At 49.8% G+C, this 26,625-nt stretch overlaps 1 long non-coding RNA gene across 2 annotated transcripts in view; it reads right to left on the bottom strand.

Moving 5' to 3' along the window:
* The window catches only part of LOC140386397 (uncharacterized), a 187,620-nt gene that overhangs the window by 120,046 nt on the left and 40,949 nt on the right, over positions 1 to 26,625 (bottom strand). Inside the window, exon 4 of one of the 2 annotated variants that reach the window (XR_011933605.1) lies at positions 24,342 to 25,689. The exons of the other annotated variant lie outside the window; for it this stretch is intronic. This is a non-coding gene — a long non-coding RNA (uncharacterized lncRNA). Of the gene's footprint in view, positions 1 to 24,341; positions 25,690 to 26,625 lie in introns of those variants that run through there. 2 annotated transcript variants of the gene reach the window in all.

Here is a 26,625-nt window from a genome sequence, read left to right as displayed (position 1 = left end):
CCTCAGCGGAGTGGCGTTCAGTGCATCTGGGGTGATGCAGTGCTGCGGCAGATCGGCTATGTATGTTGCACTCACCTCTAAATCTCGTGTGAGCTGAGGTCTGTCTTGTGCACGCCACTATTTTTCAAAAGGGTCTGACACCGTTGGTGTGATCCGCTATTTTAATGAGCATTTATGAGATGCAAATGAAGGCCAATATTGTTCATTCCACTAGGAGGTGGGAAAACTGACCTGCCATTAACCCGCTATTGGGGGAATTAAAAAATGTTTTGACGCCGGTGGGGTTCCAGCTTTTCAGCTCGCATTGAATTTTCTTATCCCGCCCACCATCAAACCCGCCATGGGCAAGATGGGTGAATTCCACCCATTCTCTCTCATCAGGGTTCAGAAGTTCACAGGGAAAAGCCAGCCCATATATTCTGCTTCTGATTGCAATGTTTGTTCTCCTGCCCCTGAAGAATTTGGCAAAAGGTGGAAGATTTTTTTTAAAAACAAAAAAAATCAATCAATTGCGATCACCCTGACTCAAATGGATCTCAAAATGATTTGCCAGCAAGGCCGTCCAAAACAGGTTGCAGTGTTATTTGAATATTTGCCTGAGGGCTCAGTGCAGTTGTTAGGGACCAAACAACAATTTAAGGTGAAAATGGGTGTGATACCGACACAACATGGCCTAATCAGTGGTTTTTGAAGGGGTTACGGTTCACCATGAAAGCTTAGAAGAAGACCTAAACCTCAGCATCACTGATTTCTGAAAGGCCAGGAACACCATCAGTGCATCCATTTCCCTCAAGACTCAACTTTGAGTTCAATACACTCCTCCCCACCCGTAGCCCCCACCCCACCACCACCGCACCTTGTCAGAGAATCATAGAATCCCCACAGTGCAGAAGGAGACCCTTCGGCCCATTGAGTTTGCACCGACCCCCTGAAAGATCACCCTGCCAAGGCCACTTCCCCACCCTATCCCCGTAACCCCACCTAAACTACACGAAGGGACAATTTTAGCATGGCCAATCCACCTAACCTGTGGAAGGAAACCGGAGCACTCGGAGAAAACCCACGCAGCCAAAGCGAGTTGGAGGTGAAACTTTGGCCAGCCTAACAGAGCCATCATGTAGTCACAATCCACATTGTGGAAGCCATGGGTGTGATGGTAATACAGTGGTTAGCACTATTGCTTCACAGTGCCAGGGTCCTGGGTTTGATTCTCGGCTTGAGCCACTGTCTATGTGGAGTCTGCATGTTCTCCCCATGTCTGGGTGGGTTCCCTCCAGGTCCAGTAGTGTGGTGCCCATGGGATTTTCACAGTAGCCTACTTGTGACACTAATAAAGATTATTATAAGTAACTGAAGCATTGACAGTGAGGGTGATCCCTGAATCGGCAGTCATCATCAAATCTACTTCCTTAATAACCATTCCATCCTCACCACGTTCTTTGATGCAGCTTTAATGTAAAGCTGAGATAGACAGATTTTTAGTAGGGAATCAAGAGTTATGGGGATAAGACGGGAAAGTGGAGTTGAGGATTATATCAGATCAGCCACGATTTCATTGAATGGCAGAGGAGATTCGATGGGCCGAATGGCCTACTTCTGCTCCTACGTCTTACGGCCTTAGGGTTTCTCCAGCAGCGATCAATCCAGATCACTTTTCTTAAGTGGAATCAGCGGCTTTCTATAATAACTACACTGCATCCTAATGTGATCCACCTTGAGGAGAGCATCCTGCAGAAAGATGGGATGCTGCAAAAGATGACTCATGGATCATCCTCTTCCCATTACTTAAAGCTGATGGAAACCTCACTGAAAGGGGAACTCAGCTTTGATTCTAGAAGCTCGTACTATCTCTAACTTGTAATGGATTTCTGTGATGGTAGGTAGGGATATGAATGTCATCTATCTCTTGTTAATATTGATATGCTCTTGTTGCAATCTCCTCCAGCTACAGTATAAAGAGGTCTTCCCTCATCTTAGTTCTGATGAAGAGCCAAAAGAACGCGAAATGGTAATTCTGTTTTTCTCTCCCTACAGATGCTGCCAGAACTGCTGTGTATTTCCAGCATCCTCTTTTCGACAAATGTTAAACTGGGCCGTGTCTACAACTGGATGTAAAACATTCCATAATAGCACTTAAAGGAGGGCAGGGAGTTCCTCTGCTATCTTAGTGAATGGTCATTCTCTGATCAGTGCTGCCAAAAAACCAGATTAACAACTGTCCATCTCATTTGCTGTTTCATTGAACCCTGTTTGTAAACTGCAGCAACAGCAAATTCAGAAAGAATGTGTTGGATATGAAATGCTTTGACTCTGGATAAGATAAATTGATTAATTATTTTTTGCTTCCGTTCCACAGACATATGGGGCGAAATTCTCTGGAAACGGCGCGATGTCCGCCAACTGGCGCACAAAACGGCGCAAATCAGTCGGGCATCACGCCGCCCCAAAGATGCGGACTCTTTGGGGGCCGAGCCCCAACCTTAAGGGGCTAGGCCCGCGCAGGGTGAATTTCCGCCCCGCCAGCTGGCGGAAAAGGCCTTTGGTGCCCTGCCAGCTGGCGCGGAAATGACACCTCCGGGCGGCGCATGCGCAGTGGAGAGAGTCTCTTCCGCCTCCGCCATGGTGGAGACCGTGGCGAAGGCGGAAGGGAAAGAGTGCCCCCACGGCACAGGCCCGCCCGCGGCTCGGTGAGCCCCGATCGCGGGCCAGGCCACCGTGGGGGCACCCCTCAGAGCCAGATCGCCCCACGCCACCCCCAGGACCCCGGAGCCCGCCCGCGCCGCCTTGTCCCGCCGGTAAGGAAGGTGGTTTAATCTACGCCGGTGGGACAGGCATTTTAGCGGCGGGAGTTCGGCCCATCCGGGCCGGAGAATCGCGGGGGGTGGCCCGCCAACCGGCGCGCTGCGATTCCCGCCCCCGCCGAATATACGGTGGTGGAGAATTCGTCAACCGGCGGGGGCGTGATTCACGCCATGCCCCGGCGATTCTCCGACCCGGCTGGGGGTCGGAGAATCTCGCCCATGTTTCACGGCAGCAGGAGGTGTTGCGCCATTCGCTGGTGACAGGATATTCTATTCCCGCGCTGTCAATGGGAATTCCCATTAAAGCTACCCCACACTGATGGAACTGGCAGGGGCATCTGGGGTGGGGCGTGGGGGGGGGGGGGGGGGGGGGGGCGGCGGGCTCGGCCAACAGGACCAGAGAATCCCGCCGCCCGCAAACGACCGGAGAATTCCGGCCCCAGCCTCTGAGATGGGTTGAACGTCCTGATGGCACAGTGCTGATCCTTTCAAAACTGGCTCCACCCATGTTACTTTACGAGGTTAATTCTCGCCGGTCTTACTGCTAACGGAGCACAATTTCAAAGTGCTGGCAAGGATCAGAAAGCCAGCGAGGGGGCGGTGCCTAAACACACCGGCGAAACCTGACATTTGCGATCAGGTCGCCCATTATCTCAAAGTCACATTAAAGGCCACCCTCCAACTTCCACCCCCCTCATGGAAAATGGGACCAATCCCCCACCCCCCCAGGATCGGGATTGCCCTCCCCATGGAGATCGGGACCCCCGGCAGAAAGGGGAAAACCCTCCAATCCTCACATGCGGGAAGCCAAGCACAATTCAGGCACTTCCCCTCCCCCACACCACGCAAGAATTGGTGTGACCTGACTAACCCCGCCCCTCCCCCCACCAGCTTCAGAGTTTACCCCCCCTATCACTTGCACAGCCACCCCTCTCCTTCACTGGCACTGCACTACTCCACTGTCTCTGGCTCCCCCCCACTGCAATGCACTCCGCACCAACCAATGGGCCCGCGCCCCCCACACACATGAGAGGAACCCCTTTATGGGGCTCCCCAGAGTGCCTGCCCTTGGCGGTGCAAACTTGGGACTGCTCCACTGGCACACTGACACTGCCAGAGCACTACACGGTCTTGTCCCTCACCAACTAAAGGGTATGTTTACTTCCATACCTCCGACGTGCCCATGACTAGGGGTGCGATGCAGCGACCACGTAGCTCCCGGCACAAGGGGGGGAATCACGCGAGAGCCCAAATTGGGCTCTGCACCGGGCCGATCCTGGCGCAATCTGAATCTTGCCCTTGCTGCGGGTGATCCAGATGAGCAAATTTAATGAACTATAGTCTCTTTTAAACACCCAGGCGCCTTCTGCTCTCAACGCCCAGGGGTCAACAGCCATGCCTGGGAGACCTTGCTAGAGCACCGTTTATCACTGGTTTCCTCAAACGTGGACCAGGTGTAACGGCACTTTGGGGTCTCGCAGGCCATCAGAGGTCATGGACAAGGCAGGCTAATGCCTTGGCATTTCTCCTGGCACCTGGGCAGCTTGGTACTGCCAGCCTGGCACCCTGACAGTGCCACTCAAGTACGCTATCCTGCTATCCTGCCACTGCCACCCTTGCACTGCCAGGGTGCTCGGCTGGCAGTGGCAGGGTGCCCGAGTGATAAGTTGACACTGCCATGGGTCAGGCCTGGGGGGACATTTCCCATTAGAAGTAGGTTGGGGGGGGGGGGAAGGTCCCAATGGCCTCGCGAAGGTTGGGTGGAAGGTGGACTTTAGGTTCTGTCCACTGAATCGCACCCAAGTTCTAGTTTTTGAAAACCAGCAGTGATTTGCACCAGCATGATGCCATGCTGACTGGGTGGGAGGATAAGGTGTGGGTGAACGTTACGGCGTCAAGCCTGGTAAGTATCTGTAAATGTATGAAAAATTATGGAAATCAGGTTCACGCTCTTTCACATGGCAGGGGATGGTGACTATCTGAAACTGAGATATCGTTGGTGCGAATCCCGTTATGGCCCTTTCATGAGAATTAGGGACCATAATGGGATTTGTACCTGAGTGAACGGGTTGGTTGAATTCTGACTAATGGATTCTCTGACTGTAAGTAGCCAGTGAGCCAGTAGTCTTAAGGTTTTACGCTCTTCTGCCATCACCACCGAAGATTCGCTGGACAGTGAAGGAATCAAGGGTTCTGATGAGCAGGCGGGTAAGTGGAGTTCAGTCCTCAAAAAGATCAGCCATGATCTTATTGAAAGGTGGAGCAGGGTCAAGGGGCCTACTCCTGCTCTTAGTTCTTATGTTCTTATGGTTCTACTACTTTTGGCCATGGCTCATAGCCCTGAGCAAAGGACCCATACTGGGCTTTGATGTGTTAGGCAGGTTGGTTCGATGTAGACTGCACTCGATGCAGTGAAGTTAGAAACAGACGTCTAACACAGGAGAAGATCCAACACTGTTTTATTCAACTAGATGAACTGCTGTACATGTTCAGCTGTGGGTCGACACTATACTGATCTGACTAGTGACCTTGTAGTAGCCTGACCAGACTTACTAGCTACCGCACGGTGTTTGTGCTTGTTAGCTCATGGACTCTGACTGTCTCAGTAGCTGCGTCCCGAGAGCGCAGGAAACCTAGGGCGCAATTCTCCCATCGGGAGACTAAGTCCCGAGGCCGGAGTGAAAACTGGGGTGTCATTCTCCGACCCCCTGCCGTGTCGGAGAATGGCCGTTGGCCGCCGTGAATCCCGCCCCCGCCCCCGCCGGTCTCCGGTACCGGAGATTGGGATGGGGCGGGAATCGGGCCACGCTGGTTGGCGGGACCCCCCGCTCAGTTCTCCAGCCCGGATGGGCCGAAGTCCCGCCCAGAAATTGCCTGTCCCGCCGGCGTAAATCAAAGCTGGTATTTATCGGCGGGACCAGGCGGCGTGGGCGGGCTCCGGGGTCCTGGGGGGGGCGCGGGGCGATCTGACCCCGGGAGGTGCCCCCACGGTGGCCTGGCCCGCGATCGGGGCCCACCGATCCGCGGGCGGGCCTGTGCACCATGGCGGAGGCGGAAGAAACTCTCCCCACTGCGCATGCGCGGGAAACTGTCGGCGGCCGCTGACGCACCCACGCATGCGCCGCATTTCCGCGCCAGCTGGCGGGGCACCAAACGCCATTTCCGCCAGCTGGCGGGGCAACAAATGCCATTTCCGCCAGCTGGCGGGGCGGAAATCCCTCCGGCGCCGGCCTAGCCCCTCAATGTTGGGGCTCGGCCCCCAAAGATGCGGAGCATTCCGCACCTTTGGGCCGGCGCGATGCCCGTCTGATTGGCGCCGTTTTTGGCGCCAGTCGGCGGACATCGTGCTGTTGGGGGAGAACTTCGCCCCTGGAGTGTTTCACTCCGGCGTCGGAGGCCGTTCCCAGCCCCCTATTCCCCCGCCCCCGGGGGGCTAGGACCGGCGCCGTGTAAATGACGCAACCGGCGCCGCGTAAATGACATCACCCCTGCATGCGCGGTTGCCGTCCTCCCCGCGGCCGCCCCGCAAGAAGATGGCGGATCGATCTTGCGGGGCAGCGGAGGAAAGGAGGTCCTCCTTCAGAGAGGCCGGCCCACCGATCGGCAGGCACCGATCGCGGGCCAGACCCCTTTTGAGCCCCCCCAGGTGCTGGAACCCCCCTTGCTCACCCACAGGCCGCCCCCCAGCATTCCCGCGCTGTTCCCACCGGCAGCGACCAGGTGTGGATGGCGCCGGCGGGAACCTGTCATGTTGGGCAGGCCGCTCAGCTCATCCGGGCCGGAGAATCGCCGCTCGCCCATTACCAACGGCAAGCGGCGATTCTCCCAGCGGCCAGCCATGATTCGCGCCGCGGCGGTTTGGGGGGGTGGGAGAATCACGTGCGGGCGTCGGGAGGGCGTGGCGGGACTCGCGTGGCGCCCCGGCGATTCTCCCACCCGGCGTAGGGGGGGAGAATTCCGCCCCTAGTGCCCTCTGGCTTTATAGTGATAGTGTCCTGTCTGGTGATTGGCTGCACTGTGCTGTGTGCTTACTGATCATCCTATGTGTCAATCACTACCTGTCTGCATCTCATTATATACATGAGTGGATATTATGACATCTCCCCCCTTTTTTCTTTGAGTTAAATAAATACTGAGGTGTGTATATATACATATATATATATCCTGACTATACAAACGGTGATTGAACAAACGTATGTAGATGGGAAGGAATCGATAGTGCAGATACTTTGCAAACTCAGCAATGTTTACAAGAGTTAAGTTGATGGATTCAGTCACAAAAATTTGCAAAAGTTAAGTCTACAGATTCAGTCTTTGTGGTGGGCGACAAATTCTTGCCGATCGCCGCAGAGGTGGATCAGGAGCCGCCTGCACGTGGAGAGGTCGGATCGCTGCATTGCGGTGGTTGCGTGGCCGGCAGGATCGCTGGCAGATCGGTGGCCTCGTGGCAGGGTACGTCCGGAGGAAGCATGATAGCCGGCGGAGCACTGCGGTCAGGTGGTGGGCGTGGAACTCTTCGCAATGCCTATCAGTTGCGCCGTAGCAGGGAGCCATCAGCCATGCGAACAACAAAAGACCTCGGGGCAACTTGTTTGACAACAACAGGTGTGGCTGACCAACCGCCCTCAGGCAACTGGACGGGAACACGATCGGCTGGAGCCAGCTCAGGTAAGTCCGTGGCATGAGCATCATATGTGGCCTTCTGTTGGGTCCGGGACTGCTGCACTTTTTGCAGTACCGTGAGGTGGTCAAGGTCTGGAATATGGATGGCTGTGCCATGGATGGTCCTCAGAGTGCGATTCATGAGCATCTGCGCTGGAGACAACCCAGTGGACAGTGGGGTTGCCCTGTATGCCAGCATTGCCAGGTTGAAGTCGGAGCCTGAGTCTGCAGCTTTGCACAGCAACCGCTTGACAATATGGACCCCTTCCTCGGCCTTCCCGTTTGATTGCGGGTAGTGGGGACTAGAAGTGACGGAAGTTGTAGGACTGTGCAAAATCAGACCATTCTTTGCTGTAAAAGCATGGACCGTTGTCGCTCATTACCGTGAGCGGTATCCCGTGCCTGGCAAACGTTTCTTTGCAGGCTTTGATGACCGCCTTCGATGTGAGGTCGGACAGTTTCACCACTTCTGTGTACCTGGAGAAGTAGTCAACCAGGAGTACGTAGTCACGCCCCTTGGCGTGAAAAAGGTCTACATCTACTTTGGACCACGGAGATCTCACGATCTCGTGCTGTTGCAGTGTTTCCTTCTGTTGAGCCGGTTGAAACTTCTGACAGGTGGGGCAGTTGAGGACCGTGTTGGCAATATCCTAGTTAATGCCCGGACCAGTAAACCGCCTCCCGAGCTCTGTGTCGGCATTTCTCGACTCCAAGGTGACCCTCATGGAGTTCACCCAGCACCATAGCCTGCATGCTTTGAGGAATAACAATCCTGTCGAGTTTCAGAAGGATTCCCTCCACAACCGTCAGCTCGTCTTTAACATTAAAGAATCAGGGACATTGTCCCTTCTGCCAGCCATGGGTAAGGAGCTGCATCACACACTGCAGTAAAGGATCCTTGGCCGTTTCCTCATGAATTTGGATAACCCATTCGTCAGAGGCTGGGAGATTGGAGGCACACACTTGCACTTGCGCTTCTATGTGGCAGATGAAGTCAACTTGTTCACATGGTGTGGTGATGGACTGGGATAGGGCATCAGCAATGATTAGCTCTTTGCCTGGCGTGTAGACAAGTTCAAAGTCATAGCGGTGGAGTCGAAGAAGAATTCACTGTAACCGAGGTGTCATGTCATTTAAATCCTTCTGGATTATGTGGACCAGAGGCCTGTGGTCCGTTTCCACTGTGAATTTCGGCAGGCTGTAAACGTAGTCATGAAACTTGACTATTCCTGTCAGGAGACCCAGGCACTCCTTTTCGATCTGGGCATACCGTTGCTCAGTGGCCGTCATGGCCCTGGAGGCACATGCCACTGGAGCCCAGGACAAGGAGTTATCTCGCTGGAGGAGTACCGCCCCAATGCCGTCCTGGCTTGCATCAGTTGATATCTTGGTTTCCTTGTTTGGGTCGAAGAACGCTAGAACTGGGGCTGTGGTGAGCTTTGCCTTCAGCTCTCGCCATTCCGCTTCATGTGTGGGCAGCCACTGGAATTCCATTGACTTTTTGACGAGATGGCGGAAGGCCGTGGTGTGGGATGCCATATTGGGAATGAATTTCCTGAGAAGGTTGACCATCCCGAGGAAGCGGAGGACCACCTTCTTGTCCTCCGGGGTCTTCATGGCGTTGATCGCAAAGACCTTGTCGGCGTCTGGCCACACACCCTGCTGCGAGATGTCGTTACCTAGAAACTTTATATCAGATTGACCAAATGAGCACTTGGCCCTGTTGAGCTGGAGACCATGTTCATGAATTCGCTGGAAGACCTGCTTGAGGTGAGCGATGTGTTCCTGGGGCGTTGTGGACCAGATGATCACGTTGTCCACGTATACCCGTACCCCCTCGATCATCTACTCCATGATGCGATGAAACACTTCGGAGGTAGATATGATACCGAAAGGCATGCGGTTGTAACAGTAGCGGCCGAACGGGGTGTTGAACGTGCACAATGTGCGACTGGATGCGTCCAGCTGTATTTGCCAAAAGCCCCGGGAGGCGTCCAGCTTAGTGAAGAATTTGGCATGAGCCATCTCACTGGTTAACTCTTCACGCTTCGGGATCGGGTAGTGCTCCTGTATGATGTTGCGGTTTAGATCCTTGGGATCAAATCAAATGCGGAGCTCCCCTGATGGTTTCTTTACGCAGACCATGGAGCTGACCCAGTCTGTTGGCTCCGTGAACTTCGAGATGATGCCCTGGTCTTGGAGGTCCTGTAGTTCCTTTTTCAGACGATCCTTGAGGGGCGCTGGCACCCGGGGTGGTGCATGGATTACAGGGGTGGCGTTCGGCTTGAGCAGTATTTTGTATAGGTACGGGAGCGTGCCCATTCCATCAAATACACTGTGGTACTGTGTGATAATGTCGTCTATGTTGGCTTGCAAATTTCCATCGGGCGAGGTCGTCGCCGGTGAAGATGACATGGTGTGGACTCGCTGAACCAGGTTCAGGAGTTTGCAGGCACGAGCACCAAGCAGGGACGCCCTGTCAGGCCTGACGATTTCAAATCATAACGTTGCCTTGATCGCCTTGTTGGATACCCCTAGTTGACATGAGCCACTGGCAGCTATAGCATTTCCATTGTAGTCAAGGAGCTGGCAGGCCGGTTGAAGAATGCTTGGTCGGGCTCGAATGGTGGCGAGGTCGGATTGTGAGATGAGGTTCGCAGACACGCCGGTGTACAGTTTAAATCGGATGTGAGCCTTGTTAACTGTGAGGACAGCACACCACTCATCGTCAGGATCCACACTGAGGATCGAGAGGCGTTGCGCAGGTGTGGTGGAGGCCAGCTCATGTGTGGTTATGATGCCCACCCGATATGGAGACTTGAGGCAGTCAACATCAGGGTCCGTTGGGCTGTCGGGATCAGAATCTGGCATGCCTTGTTGTATTGAGCGGATACTTCTGCGCCGCAGCTGGGATTGCTGGCTGCTGAGTGGTGGAGCGGATCTGCAGAGGGCTACGTAGTGGCCATGCTTGTCACACTGGAGACATCGGCGTCCTCTTGCCGGACATTGCCGTTTTATGTGGGTGGAGCCACAATTCGGACACGTCATGACTCTGATGTCAGCGTGATCCGTGCGCATTGCGCATGCGCAGTGCGGTCGGCCGACGTACGCACCTGCGCAGTCGGGTTTTTTGTTTTGTCGTCCACTCGGTTGTGGCGCACATGTGCAGGGATCCGAGAAAAGCACGCAAAACGGCCACTCTCCTCGATGCTCAGGCCCTGCATCTGTGCAATGCCCCCCTTTCTGCCAGCTTTTCAGTTTCTGCCGCCCTGATGTGGGAGTAACGATTCTTGGCATGCTCATGGACAACGCACGTCTCGATAGCGACAGAGAGGGTCAACTGTTTGATTTTAAGGAGCTGCTGCCGCAGGGAGTCGGAGTGGACCCCGAAAACGACCTGATCCCGGATCATGGAATCAGCCGTCGAGTCATAGTTACATGACTGCGCTCGGATGCGGAGATGGGTCAAGAAGGACTGAAAAGGTTCATCCTTACCCTGAAGCCTCTGCTGGAAGATGTACCATTCAAAGCTCTCATCCACCTCAGTGTCACAGTGGCTGTCGAACTTCAGCAGGACTGTTTTGAATTTCGTTTTGTCTTCGCTGTCGGCGAACGTAAGTGAATTGTAGATATGGATGGCGTAGTCCTCCGCAGTGGAGAGAAATCTTCCTGGCATCCAATGCTGCCTCGAGGTCGGAGGCCTCGATGTACAAGAGGAACTTTTGCTTGAAGATTTTCCAGTTTGCGCCGAGGTTGCCGGAGATGCGGAGTTGCGGAGGAGGCTGGATGTTTTCCATTTCGCTGGATGGCTGTTTGCTGGTCGATGCTGATTCACTCGAGGTAGGTCCGTCAAGATCAATATCACTCTGGTGCCATGATATGTTAGGCAGGTTGGTTCGATGTAGACTGCACTCGATGCAGGGAAGTTGGAAACAGACGTCTAACACAGGAGAAGATCCAACACTGTTTTATTCAACTAGATGAACTGCTGTACATATTCAGCTGTGGGTCGACACAATACTGATCTGACTAATGACCTTGTAATAACCTGACCAGACTTACTAGCTACCGCATAGTGTTTGTGCTTGCTAGCTCATGGACTCTGACTGTCTCAGTAGCTGGGTCCCGAGAGAGCAGGAAACCTAGTGCCCTCTGGCATTATAGTGGTAGTGTCCTGTCTGGTGATTGGCTGTGCTGTGTTGTATGCTTACTGGTCATCCTATATGTCAATCACTGCCTGTCTGCATCTCATTATACACATGAGTGGATATTATGACAGCCTTGAACCAACTTGCAAAAGGACAGGAATGGCCAATGCTAGAGGACTCAAATGACCCTGCTACCTTAGATAAGCTTGTAGAAAGCTCTCCTTAATTGGGCTTTAACAATCATTTTTTCATTAGCGACTGCATAGATTTTTTTGAAATGTATGGCAAACATTGAAGGCATTGATGTTTGAATCAGCAATTACTGCTTAATAATGTACTTATCTATAGTCATTACATTTAAAGCCTAAAGAAAAATACACGTCAATTGTTTCTTTGATAGTGGAAGGAACAAATGGGAATTGGGATTCAATTCCATTAACATTATAATCAGACATTTGCTTTGTCTAATTTTGAGAGTCCAAAATTTGCTGTGTTTTTCTCTGACAGAGCCAAGCTGTTTCTTAAACATATTTGCAATGCTCTAATAATGTATTCATTATGTCAAGTTCAGCATTTGCCTGATCAGAGTTAGACCTCCAAACTGTTCTGTTCCTAAAATCTTATTTAATGGGGTTTTTTCATTTTACATTTTTTTTCCAGTTAAGAGGCAATTTAGCGTGGCCAATTCACCTGACCTGAACATCTTTGGGTTGTGGGGGTGAAACCCACGCAGGCATGGGGAGAACGTGCAAACTCCACACGGATAGTGACCCGGGTCCCCGGCACCGTGAGGCAGCAGGGCTAACCACTGCGCCACCATGCCGCCCTGGGATTTTGATAAATGTGCGATTGTGAAAGCCAGCTGCGCAAAGCGAGGGAGGTCAAATTTTCCAATCCAGCTCTTGTCATGGGGGCAGATATCCTTCATGGCAAACATGGCTTTCTTTTCTCTCCAAATGAAGGAAACAACCTGCAGTTATATAGCATTTGTGTCCTCAGTGTGTGCCAAAGTGCTTTACAAGCAATGAATAACTTTTCGAAATGTGCCCACTTCGTTTTTTTTTAGGAAAATGCAGCAGCGTTTTTACATACAAGACCCTAGAGACAGCAATGAGATAAATAACATGTATGCCTAATTTTGGTGAGGTTGCTTGAGGGAGAAATATTGGTCAGGACCATTCCCCTACTGATTTTTGAAAAAGATAGTGGGATCCTTTACTTCAGCTGAAATGGGCTCGGTTTGACACTTGTCCAAAGGCAGTACCACCAGCTATACGGTATTTATTCTCACTACACCCTGGACTCTTAGGTCTGAAGTTTTGCACCCAGATCAGGACATTTCTCGACTCTGCAGCCCTGATCTGGGAGAAAGTGGCCCAGATGGTGGTATTTTCTTTGCGGGGTGGGGTTACCTGGGATTTGGGTTCGACTGACCCCCGAACAAGGGCAGGGGATGCCAGGTTTGGACGCAGGCTGGGTGGAAAGCCTGCCTTGGTGATCCGGCACTGTATCATAGTTTGAAAAAAATTAACAGTCCTCCAACCCTCACCGCATGCACTCCTCTCCTCTTCATATGCTCCACGCATGCTACCACATGCCCGTGACCCAACCCTATAAGCCTTTATAGCCCCTATACCAACTTAGTACCAACTCATGCGAACCCACCATGGCAGCCGTGGGAAGACCTCAGAACCCATGTTGAGATGCATAAAATAAAGTTCCTAGTGTTCATGCAGACTATGGGCATGATCTAGTGGCCATGCTGCACCCAAAAAGCTGCTCACCATGGCACAGTGTGTCCGATAGAAGCCTGGAGACCCTGCTCTCTGTGGGCAGGATCACGTTTAGGCAAATCAGCATATTAAAACAAGACAGCTAGTCTCACTTTAATGTGCAGTTTGCTGAGGTGCCCGAAGCATTGGGATCTATCCTTTTTGCCTCAGAGACTTTGGGTGAGCGCCATTCAGTACTGGTCTCTACGAATGAAGACCAGACAGAATGGCACTTGTGAGGGTCTCCCCGGGGATCAGCATGGTACTCTCGCACTGCTGGTGTCACCCCGGTACTGCCAGCTTGGCACCCGAATACACTTCAGGGATTCCTGTGTTCAGGACGCCATTTTTAACTGGCGGCCCGCTGTCACAACTCTGAGGAGTTCCAGTGAGCAGAGCTCCCTGGGTTATGTGCTGCCTTGGTCGCACGTTCCCTGCTGAGGCCCGCTATAACCGGGGTGCCATTATATAGCATTGTGTTTCCCGGCGCTGTGAGTGCTGGGTAAAAATGCACGGGTTACGTGACTTTGTTCCGATTTAGTTAAATCCCACCCTTTAACTTTTTAAAAACCTCTCATTCATAAAAGCCCATTTATTATATTTACCTCCAAGTGCATTATCTCTTACACCAACAAAGACTTCAATCAATGACGTAATCCCTTATAAAAGCACACATTCAAATTTATAGTCCCATTTCAAAGACTTCATAATATCTTGGAGTTGCCAATCAAACTGTGAAATTACAGGCAGCCTACTATAACTATTTGAAAAACAATGCTGTGTGGGTATTAACAAAGTTAATGATGGGAGGTTGAAATGCCTTGACAGCTTGACAGTTCCTCTTGACAGATCACCTCAGCACTTTTGGTAGTTGTTTTTCACAGGTACAATGATTTAAACAGTTCTGATGAGGTTATACACTTTTTAAGCACATTCATGCCTCCTTTTAGGATCCCAAATGGCACCATACCTCTTCCAAAGGGCAGTAGACCTCTCCCAGAGGACACCTGACCTAACCCATAGGTGGCTGGGTACCATATCAAAAGGAGTACTTTACCTCGCCTTAAAGGCTCTCCTGCCTGTCCAAACGAACCCACAAAAGTTCAGATCTGTTCCTATCAGGTCCAATCTGTACATGTTGCATTTCAGACACCTCTCACACCAGAATCACATGAGTGGAAGCACTGCTGATTTCTATGGGCAACAAAGGGCAGCACGGTAGCATAGTGGTTAGCACAATTGCTTCACAGGTCCAGGGTCCCAGGTTTGATTCCCGGCTTGGGTCACTGTCTGTGCGGAGTCTGCATTTTCTCCCCGTGTCTGCGTGGGTTTCCTCCGGGTGCTCCGGTTTCCTCCCACAGTCCAAAGATGTGCAGTTTAGGTGGATTGGCCATGTTAAATTGCCCTTAGTGTCCAAAATTGCCTTTAGTGTTGGGTGGGGTTACTGGGTTATGGGGATAGGGTGGAGGTGTGGACTTGGGTAGGATGCCAAAAGCCGGTGCAGACTCGATGGGCCAAATGGCCTCCTTCTGCACTGTAAATTCTATGATTCTATGATTCTATGTATCTCTGCGAATCGTGTATCTGTGAGTCCCGAACCAAGCTGATTCCCATCCCCACGGAAATGGCAGGTGCCGTGTTTGTGGGCGGGGTTTCTAGTTTCAGGCCTTTTCTACTATCTCTTCCACAAAGCAGTCTCTCTGCCTTATTTTTAGACTTTATTATATACTCAAATATCTGGATTGGGGCTCAAGTCTAACGTACAGGGATGTGTGCTACAGCTGCGCCAAGTTGACATGTAAATTGGCAAGTTATCAAGTACAAGTAAGTCTGTTTGTCGTTATATTTCAACATATGAAATATGAACCAATATATGCTGTAATAGGTATCAGCCTTGGGTTAGTCTAAGTTTCCTATATCAACAAGTTAGTAGGTTATCTGCTTATGGTCAACTTCAGAGGTGTGACCTCTCATTCAACGTTTAAACGTGTCTTTTGGATAAAGCTGAGGCCCTATCTGCTCTCTCACAGTAGACATAAAGGACTCTACGATACTATTCAAAGAAGAGTTTGGAAGTTCTGCCAGTGACCTGCCCAACATTTATCCGTCATCAACTTCACTACAGCCCCTCAAAGGGGAAAGCAGCCTATGGTCAACTGTGACAATGGCGAGTTTACATTTTTTTTTATAGAGGAGTATCTGGTGATTTATTTCATTGGTAGTTTGTGGGACCTTCCTGCGCATAAATTGGCTGTTGCATTCTCTCCGTTCAAACAGTGATTATAGTTTAAACATGCTTAATTGGTTGTACATTGCTTTGCAACATCCTGAGGTTGTGGATGGAGCTACATAAATAAATGCTATATTTTTAAAATCAATGCATAAATCAAGATTTGATTCAATGTAGGCAGTGGTCATAATTCCATCAAACTTGTTGATGTTCAATAATTTGAATTGTCCAAGGTTTTTTTCTCCAACTACAATAAGCCTTTGAAAAATATTGCCACCACATTATTGGCCAATGGGAATTGATGAATACTTGAACATCTTTCTTCAAAAAAAACAGATCAAACAAATCGGGAGATAGACATGTATGGCCTTCAGTATTCGATGAATCACTGTTGTTGTATGAACTACAGATGACTTTGCTTGAATACAAGTAAGGCCTTGATGCTCTAAGCTTTTCAATTAATCTGTTCCTAAATGGAACCTTGGAGGGACAAAGTACAACAGAAAGCATCACTGGATTAAAAGTATTGAGTTTATTTTAGCTGCCCCTTCTCAGACAAATAGAGCTAGAAGGACAAAAACACTTAACTCAAGACTCAAGTACTGTCCTTTCCCCTAGGCCAGATTCTGTTTCAATCCAACAGCACTCCATTAATAACAGACAGCATTTCATTAAATGACATGCTCTGTTCCTCTAGGGTAGACTTGTTTTCTGTGCCGATCATTACAAAAAATCACTAGGGGACTTGACACAGTGTGATCTATGTAACCGCCTGTATAGATTTTTATATATCACAGACTGGCCACTGAATTGTAGCACTCAGCCTCCAGATTCTCGCTTGTTACAAAATAAAGCGGTTCACCATTTTGGTTTCTACTGAGTCAAGGGATGATGGACAGGAATGAAAAATAGTGCATTGACACGAGGCAAACAATCCCGACATGTGATTTGGAAATACCATTGGTCAAACTGTTTAATGAAATGCAAGAATAGTTTTAAATTAAAGTTATATGTGTGATCTTCATTTGATTCATGAGAAACATAGGGCAGAATTTTATGGTGGGTTGGCAGGAGGGCAAAGGGCAAATATTGGGCATAATGCCATGAGACCCTCCCCTGACATTCCCCCCACCCCACTGCAATTTTACATATGGTGGGGGAGCTGCGAGGTTGCCCACGAGCCCTTTTGATTTGACCAATGAGATCCTTAAGGAGTCACATAATGACCATTCAGGGGCCTCTCCCCAACCCCTCTTTATCCTGTGGCAGCCCGAGGCAGCAGCCTCGTTTGGAGCCCGTCAGGTCCTATTGGCAGGGAAGGAGGGGTATTTTCTAGACTGGGCCCATTTGATGCCCCCCAAAGCTCTGCTCCCCCACTTCGTTTTCCCCCTCTACTCTGACCTTTTGACCCCAGTACACACCACCACCTCACCCATCGCGTTGGAGCCTCCTAGCCTGGCCCTGCCAAGAACCCCTACAACTGACCTCTCCATCTAACTCTAACGGGTATTTCTGTTGGGGCCTGCAGCAGTCCCAGCAATGACCCCCACTCTGATTGGTGCTATGGGGACCAGAAAAAAATGCAGCCATTTGATTGGCAGAGGTGCCGCCCTGAACCAATTAACACCCCTCTGAGCACAAACTGGCTAAGGCACAACTCGTTGAGAAAAGGGGATGAGCTTGCCACCTACCTTTCTGGTGGGTACATTTGGGACACCTCAGAAAACATAAAATCCTGCCCATACAGTTGATGCTGTATGCTACTGTCATAGCAATTGCCCAAGATTGCACCTGCAATGAAATCTATAATGGACAGGATTCTCTGGTCCCCTAGACATGAGTTTCTCGGCGGCTCACCATTCACTGACGGTGGGATTCTCTCTTCCTGCCGTTTGTCAATGGGATTTCCCATTGAAGCCACCCCACGCCGCCAGGAAATGCACAGGCAGGGGCATGCCACTACGTAAAAGGAGAATCCCAACGGCCTGAGAATTCCGGCCGATGACTTTTCGTTTTTTAAATATGCCAAATACTTTTGTAATGATGATTGTCGCTCTTTAATCTGGCACATTTGTGAAAATCTGGTCATAAGATTCTGAAAATTATAAAGATATTCACCAATAATTAAATGTGCTTGGGGGAAAAGAAATGCACATTCTCTGCTTTATCTGAGATATAAAAGCTAAGGAGTTAACAGGTTAATTTGTTGGGCTAACAGAAAGCCAAATTGATTAGCACCTCCATGAGATAGAGGAGAAAGGAATCTGATACAATCTATCAATAGACTGTGTGAGTGAGGTTGTCGATACAATCTTTGGCTATAATGGACAATATATTGTCTCAGTACAGCTATAATTACAATGTATTTATTCCTTTGGAAATGTTGTCCATGGTTCAAAATATTCAGTAGTTTTGTTTTCAAATTCTGCCTTCCTTGTCAAATTTCTGTGATCAGTAATGTTTTGGATGTCAATACCCTGATGTTGAATGCTTTTTTCACCTTTGTTACTTGGTCACAGTATTAAACTCTTGCAGGGCAGACTTGCCTTGAGCAAAGGCAGAGTAAAGATTGCCACCTCTGTGTAACAAGAGTACATCATGCTACACGAGTGTTAATGTTGCTATTTCTCACGCCAAACATTCGTATGGCCTGACTGAATCAATTTTACTGCCAATACATGCTCAGTTATCAATGTTTTTGTACCATGGAGCAGTAGCCTGTGGGAACTGGTTGAAATGATACAACAGCAACAACAATATCAACTTGTAGAGCACCTGCCTCGAGTCCGTTTGGAACATGGCAACATTCCAATGAGATAAAACGAAGAGAAATTTACCGGTTCTTTCCTTATTCATTCATGGGATTGTGGGTGTCACAGGCTGGGTCAGTACTTATTGCCCATCTCAAACTGCCCTTGAGTGATTTGCTGGGCCATTTAAGAGTCAACCACATTGATGTAGATCAGGGGTCACATGTCGGCCACACCAGGTATTGATGACAGAGTAAGGACATTGGCATACCAAATGGGTTTGTATGACAACTGACAATGGTTTCATGGACATCAGTAGACTTCTATTGACTTCAAATGTTACCATGTGCTATGGAATGATTCAAACCCAGTTCCCCAGAGCATTACCCTGGGTCTACGTGACGATACCACTAAGCCACTACCTCCCTTAATATCTAATACCTTTAATATAGCATAATGTCCCAGGGTGCTTCACAGTCGTGCTATCAGAGCAGGTTTGACACTAAGATACATTAGGACATGTTAGCTCAGATTGACGGCATGGTACCACAGTGGTTAACACTGCTGCCTCATAATGCCAGGAACCCGGGTCCGATTCCAACCTCGGGTGACTGTGTGGAGTTTGCGCATTTTCCCCATGTCTGCGTGGGTACTCCAGTTTATTCCCACAGTCCAAAAATGTGCAGGTTAGATGGATTGACCCTGTTAAGTGTCCAAAGCCTCGCTGGGTCATAGGGATAGGGCAAGGGATTGGACTTAGGTGGGTGCTTTTTCGGGAGGTTGGTGCAGACTCAATGGGCCAAATGGCCTCTTTCTAAATTGTAGGGATTCTATGATTCTATGCTCCAAACGAAGCTTGGTCAAAAAGAAAAGTTTAAAGGGGTGTCTTAATGACTGAGAAAGTTTTCATGATGAAAAATATGAATTTGAATTAAATTCCAGAGGTGCAATGTCAATGTTAGTACATCACACCACCCAACTTTAAAATAGTGTTCCAATGAAAGGTCATCGGCCCGAAAGGTCAACTTAGTGACTTTGATTCTGCATTCCTTCACGCTGGCGAGATTGTCCGTTCCCACCGCAGTGAATGGAGATTTGGCTGAGCGCTAAATTCTCCGCCCTCGCTGGCAGCGGTAGCGAGGCGGACACACAAGGGAGAATCCCGACCAGTTTCATTTCTCCTCAGATGCTGCCCGACCTGCTGAGCATTTTGAACATTGTCTGATTTGATTTCAGCATATTTTGATTGGTTTGAATGCAAATAACCATTTGTTCTTAAAACTGGACAGAGCTCCCATTTAATACTGGCATGCGAAACAGCTGCCTTGAGTCACTTTGACATATGGCAGGGCTCGAGCGAGTTAAAACATTTGAAAGATAAATTCACCAAATGTTTCTAACTAACTGCACCAGACAGGATTTAAACTTTCCTTACAAATTGACCTCTACATTTTGAAATTGGTTGCTTTGTACGTCTCTGGCTAAATCAATGGTGAGTCAAAAAAAATACTGTTTCCACTTCTGTCTATCCAGTGGCCTTTATATTCATAGCTTTTTTTAAAAAACATCTGCTTAAAATTCCCCATGACAGTTTTTGACATTAAAATGTCATTTGCTGCTCTTTCACTGAGAAGCAAGTATTAACAGCAACAGTGACCCATTCAGGTTAGCGTAGCCATGCAATCAATAGCTGCTAAGTGCCACAGTACTGCAATTAAAAGTCCACAGGTTATTTTACTTTGTTCTTCACTCAAAACATATGTGTGTGTCACTTGTACATCACAATGAAAGTGCAGATCCATTGGGGTATGATAGTATGCACATCAAAAATAATGGTTACATCAATAATATTGACAATGTATTTGTGAACTGTGGAATAAAACTTTGATCCTTGTTCGTTGTGAGTGTGTTGTTAGACTGAATATATCATTAAAGTAAACATTACACTATCAATAACTTTTCTTTCAAGTTGTGGGGAAACATCAATCATACAATAAATCCAGTTTAACCATTAAATTCATTTCTAGCATACTTTGCTCAGTAAAATGGAGGTTGCTGCAGAACATTAATGTTGAGTAGAAAAGAAAAATAACTGTGCATGCTCAAAACCGGAATAACATTAAATTCTGGAAATATTCAGGAGGTCAGGCATCATCTGTTGAGAGAGATACAGAGTTAACGGGTAGAATTTTATAGTCACGGCAGGGGGCCCATCTACAGGCTGGAAAAGCAGTGGCAACCCTGCCACAGCCATTCTCGGGAGACCCAGTGGGGTTAATCCCAAGCATTGGGCTTCCAGGTTCCTGTGAGGGGAATTGCCACCCGGAAATCCAAGTACCTAGGGGCGAGGTCCCCGCCCCTGAGACCTGCAGGCCAATTCAACGTTGGCAGTTCTCCAGTGCTCTCAGCTCCTCTGGCAGCAGTGCCAATTGCCACTATTTCAATACGGCTTAAATCAAGGATTGGTGCTGGAATCCAAGAGCAAAAATGAGTGGGGTGGGTTCATCAGTGCCAGACTGGGAGCCCTGCAGAGAGAAGGGAAGGAAGCAGATTTATGCGGCAGAGGGTTCATCTTATGCTGGGTCCCTCCATTCCCGGTGATGGCTGCCTGCATCAGGAATAGAGTCTGGAAAAGAGGGCCCTACTAGGCCCAAGGCCAACCCACTTGAGTTTTCCTGCTGGTGGGTCTGTGTGGTGTGGCATGGCTAACTATTAGCAACAGCAGTATGAAGCCCTTTTGTACCCACTTAAGGGTCTCAATTGGTCTCTGGGTGATTATGCTGTCCATGAGCCTTCTGATCCTCGACCACATCGGAGAGAGGTGGGAAAGCAATGGTGGCTCCACCCTGTACCTTCCCATCCGATCACTTGACCTCGCCCTCTTTCCGTGGTTGGGGACGGGAGGGTCATTACATTCCTCCCAATGCTTCCAGTCGATGATTCATCAGATCTAGAAGAAATTAACATATTTAAAGCAAGAATAAGTGGTATAGGAGAACAGAGCAAAAAGGAAGATCTGTGAGGCAGGGGGATTAATTAAAAATGGAATGATGATGCAAAGCAAAACAAAAGGGGAATGGTCAAATAAAGAATCAAATCATGAGAAGAAAATCAGAAAATGCTAGAATTACTTTACAGGTCAGGGAGTCTCCGTGGAGAGAGAAACAGAGTGAATAGGCTGGATTATACATGTGACAGCAGTTTCCAGCCCCCTCCACCAAATGTTCTATATTTGCTGTATATCTTAGATGTCTGATTTATCTCAGAGAAGTACAGAGCTGACACGTGTTTCAAAACTTCAACAGGTTTATTTACAGCACTTTAAAGTATCGCAGAATTTATAGGATTTCAACAAAGGCAGGATTCTCCCCTAACCGACGGGGCGGATCGTACCGGCGCCGAGGAGTGGCATGAACCACTCCGGCTAGACCGGCGGCGGTGGGGTTGGCGCCGCGCCAGCCAGCACCAAAGGGCTTGGCGCCGCGCCAACCGGTGCCAAAATTCCTCCGGCGGCCGGCGCGAGTTGGCGCATGGGCGGGAGCGCCCGCATGTATTGGCGTGATCCCAGCGCATGCGCAGAGGGGTTCTTCTCCGCGCCGGCCATGGCGGACCATTACAGCAGCTGGCGCGGAGGGGAAAAGTGCCCCCACGGCACAGGCCCGCCCGCGGATTGGTGGACCCCAATTGCGGGCCAGACCACCATGGGGGCACCACCCCAGGGCCTGATCCCCCCGCACCCCCCGAGGAATTCGCAGGCCACCCGCAGAGCCAGGTCCCGCCGGTACGGACCTGGTTTGATTTACGCGGGCGGGACCGGCCGAAAATGGGCGGCCACTCGGCCCATCGCAGGACGGAGAATCGCCACTGCCAACGGCCCCCGTCCGATGCAACGCGATTCCCGCCCCCCCCCCCGAAAAACCGGCGCCGGAGAATCCGGCAGCTGGCGTTAGGCGGCGGGGCTGGATTCACGCCACCCCCGGCAATTCTCCAGACCAGCGGGGGGTTGGAGAATCCTGTCTCTGCTCCGAACCTTTCTTCGTTCTAGAATGTTATTCATTTTGAGCTCTCGAGTGGTACCCAATGGCTCAAGCAAGTAAGTATATTTAAGTAGAACAGAGAACACACTAACGTAATCAAACAAAGATCAATCAAACTGCTGAACACTTTAGGGATTACAGGCAGCCCCACCATGCTGAAGAGCCCTGGTAAGTTGAAGATCTGAGATCTGAGGGGCTCAAGGGGCTGGTGGCGGTTAAAGGGGTGGGGGTCTCCTCCGAAGGAGGCCTCCCTCTTTCCCACATGCTGTGGACTTCCCCATGCTGTGGGTAAAATGCCAGTAAGGGTGGGAGGAGGCCATTAATTGGCTATTAATTGCCATTTCTGTTGGTACGCTAAGGGAAAGTCTAATGCATTTCCATGGCCTAGTCAGCCTGATCATCTCTGATAATGTTGTGTTTCATCATTGTTAAGTCTTCAACTGCAGGTTCAAGACTGCTGCTTGGAATGACTGAGGCCGACACTGATCCAAACTGAATAGACCTTGAACAGCCTTTGGGGATTCACCTCACAGACGGGATATCCTGTCTGACTTCTTCATGATCTAAAAGATCCCTTGAATCTATTTGAAGACAAGCTGGGAGCCTTCCACTGTCTTGATGAACTTTCCTCTCTCAACCAGCAAATAGAATACCTGGTCATTTACTGCTTGAGGAACCTTGCTCGGCACAAATTAACTGTTGCCATTGTCCTTGAAACTGCAGTGACTGCCCAAAAGTAATTAATTGGTTAGAATCTCTTTGGGAGTTCCTGACAATATGTAAGACACAATATTAATGTGAGTGATTTCTCTCTTTGATGTGAGCTCCAGCAACTTTTATTCAACAAGTAGTTTAACCGCTCTACACTCGGACAAAGTTCAAAGTTCTTGCACCATCTGGCAGAGAGCACCACTCATAGTCGAATGGTTCTCAATGAACTTCTACTGGTATTCAAAATTCAAGACATATTGTAGATTGAGAAATAACGTCAAAGTTTTGCTGCAGCAGGTTTTGTGTCAATAGTAAAGATGTGAGTACGAGCTTGATGCCTATTGAGCTGTTCCAGAGTGCTGATAGCCTGGCCACATGTGAGACAGTGAGCTTTGCGCATGAACAGTTGGGGAGACCTTGGGCGTCATTCTCCGACCCCCCGCCGGGTCGGAGAATGGCCGTTGGCCGCCGTGAAAAACGGCGCCAATCAGACGGGCATCGCGCCGGCCCAAAGGTGCGGAATGCTCCGCATCTTTGGCGGCCTAGCCCCAACATTGAGGGGCTAGGCCGACGCCGGAGGAATTTCCGCCCCGCCAGCTGGCGGAAATGGCGTTTGTTGCCCCGCCAGCTGGCGCGGAAATGCGGCGCATGCGCGGGAGCGTCAGCGGCCGCTAAAAGTTTCCCGCGCATGCGCAGTGGAGAGAGTCTCTTCCGCCTCCGCCATGGTGGAGGCCGTAGCGGAGGCGGAAGGGAAAGAGTGCCCCCACGGCACAGGCCCGCCCGCGGATTGGTGGGCCCCGATCGCGGGCCAGGCCACCGTGGGGGCACCCCCCGGGGTCAGATCGCCCCGTGCCCCCCCCCCAGGACCCCGGAGCCCGCCCACGCCGCCTGGTCCCGCCGGTAAATACCAGGTTTGATTTACGCCGGCGGGACAGGCAATTTCAGGGCAGGACTTCGGCCCATCCGGGCCGGAGAATTGAACGGGGGGTCCCGCCAACCGGCGCGGCCCGATTCCCACCCCCGCCCAATTTCCGGTACCGGAGACTTCGGCAGGGGCGGGGGCGGGATTCACGGCGGCCAACGGCCATTCTCCGACCCGGCGGGGGGTCGGAGAATGACGCCCTTGGTCTCCATTTTGGAGAATTGCCCCCATATAATCTGGAAGGGCTACAATTGGTAGTAACGAGGACCATGAAAGAAGGGCCCTAGCAAATTGCATAGAATCTGAAATCAAGCATCCTCCAAAGGTTTAATTTAAATGTGTAAGTCATTGATGTTGGATGTTATATTTGTATATTGTCACATGTACTGACGTAAAGTGAAAAGTATTGTTCTGCATACAGCCCAGACAGATCATCCCATACATGAAAAATACATAGGGCATACATGAATACACAATGTAAATACATAGACACAGACATCATGTGAACCATACAGGAGTGCAGTACTATTCAATAGAGAAGATGTGTGATGAGATCAGATCAGTCCATAAGAGGGTAATTTAGGAGTCTGGTAACAGCGGGCAAGAAGCTGCTATTGAATCTGCTATTGCGTGTTCTCAGACTTTTGTATCTCCTGCCCGATGGAGATGTTGGAAGAATGAATACGCCGGGTGGGAGGGTTTTTTGATTATGCTGCCCGCTTTCCCAAGGCAGCGGGAGGTGCAGACAGAATCAATGGATGGGAGACGGGTTTGCGTGATGGACTGGGCTATGTTCATGACTCTCTGTAGTTTCTTACGGCCTTGGGCCAAGCAGTTGCCATATCAGGCTGTGATGCAGCCAGATAGGATTTTTCTTTTGTGCATCTGTAACAGTTGGTAAGAGTCAATATGGACATGCTGAATTTCCTGAGAAAGTGTAGGTACTGCTTTGCTTTCTTGGTTGTAGCATTGATGTGGGTGGACTAGGACAGATTGTTGGTGATGGACACACCTAGGAATTTGAAGCTGTCAACCATCTCCACCTCGGCGCCATTGATGCAGCCAGGGGTCTGTACGATAAATTGCTTCCTGAAGTCAATGACCAGCTCTTTAGTTTTGCTGACATTGAGGGAGAGATTGTTGTCATTACACCATGCCACTAAGTTCTCTATCTCCCTCCTGTACTCTGACTCACCTTGTTCTAAACCTGACCCACTACGGCCATATCATCAGCAAACTTGTAGATGGAGTTGGAGAGAAATTTTGCCACACAGCTGTGTGTGTATAGGGAGTATAGTAAGGGTCTAAGTACGCAGCCTTGTGGGGCCCCGGTATTGAGGACTATCATGGAGGAAGAGTTGTTGTTTATCTTTATTGATTGTAGTCTGTGGGTTAGAAAGTCGAAGATTCAGTTGCAGAGGTAGGAGCCAAGTCTTAGGTTTTGAAGCTTTGATATGAGCTTAGCAGGGAGTATGGTGTTGAAGGCGGAGCTGTAGTCAATGAATAGGTGTCTGACATTGGAGGCTTTGCTGCTCTTGCTCCATGTGGGATGCCGGGAACATTTTCAGTGTCCGGGGCCAGCACAAGTGCAGAACGTATATCCAGCTACAGCTCCTGGAAGATCAGTTTTCAGAACTGGAGTGGCGGCTGAGGACGCTGTGGAGCAAATGCGAGATAGAAAGTGTAATGGATATCATGTATAGATAGGTGGTCATGTCACATGCTCAGACTCCACAGGTAGGAGGAAATTTATGGCCACCAGGTAGAGTAAGAGAACTAGGCAGGCAGTGCAAGAATCTCCTGTGGGCATACTGCTTTGGATACCATTGAGGGGAATGACCTTGCAGGGGAAAGCAGAAACAGCTAAAATCATGGCACCATAAGACCATAAGACATAGGGACAGAATTAGGCCACTCGGCCCATCGAGTCTGCTCCACCATTCAATCATGGCTGATATTTTCTCATCCCCATTCTCCTGCCTTCTCCCAATAACCCCTGATCCCCTGATTAATTAAGAACCTATGTATCTCTGTCTTCAAGACACTCAGTGATTTGGCCTCCAAAGCCTTCTGCGGCAAAGAGTTCCACAGATTCACCACCCTCTGGCTGAAGAAATTCCTCCTCATCTTTGATTTAAAGGATCGTCCCTTTAGTCTGAGATGGAGTCCTCTGGTTCTAGTTTTTCCTCCAAGTGGAAACATCCTCTCCACGTCCACTCTCTCCAGGCCTCGCAGTATCCTGTAAGTTTCAATAAGATTCCCCCTCATCCTTCTAAACTCCAACGAGTACAGACCCGGGGTCCTCAACCGTTCCTCATACGACAGGTTCTTCATTCCAGGTTGGACCAGCTGCAAAGAGGAGTAAAAAGTGCGGGAATGCAATAGTTATAGGGGATTCAATTGTAAAGGGGATAGGTAGGCGTTTCTGTGGCCACAAACGAGACTCGAGGTGCCAGTGTCAAGGATATCTCACAGTGGTTACAGGACATTCTGGAGGGGGTACAAAAAGGGAGGAGGTCCTAAAAGCAGAATATTGGGCGTTAGGAAGAAAGTTGAGAAGTCAGACCTCAAAGGTAGGAACCTCAGGATTAC

Source organism: Scyliorhinus torazame, chromosome 12 (genome assembly GCF_047496885.1).
Source record: "Scyliorhinus torazame isolate Kashiwa2021f chromosome 12, sScyTor2.1, whole genome shotgun sequence".
Classification (NCBI taxonomy): Eukaryota; Metazoa; Chordata; class Chondrichthyes; order Carcharhiniformes; family Scyliorhinidae; genus Scyliorhinus; species Scyliorhinus torazame.
Note: the sequence above shows the minus strand (reverse complement) of the source record. Positions and strands in the feature narration are given on the sequence as shown.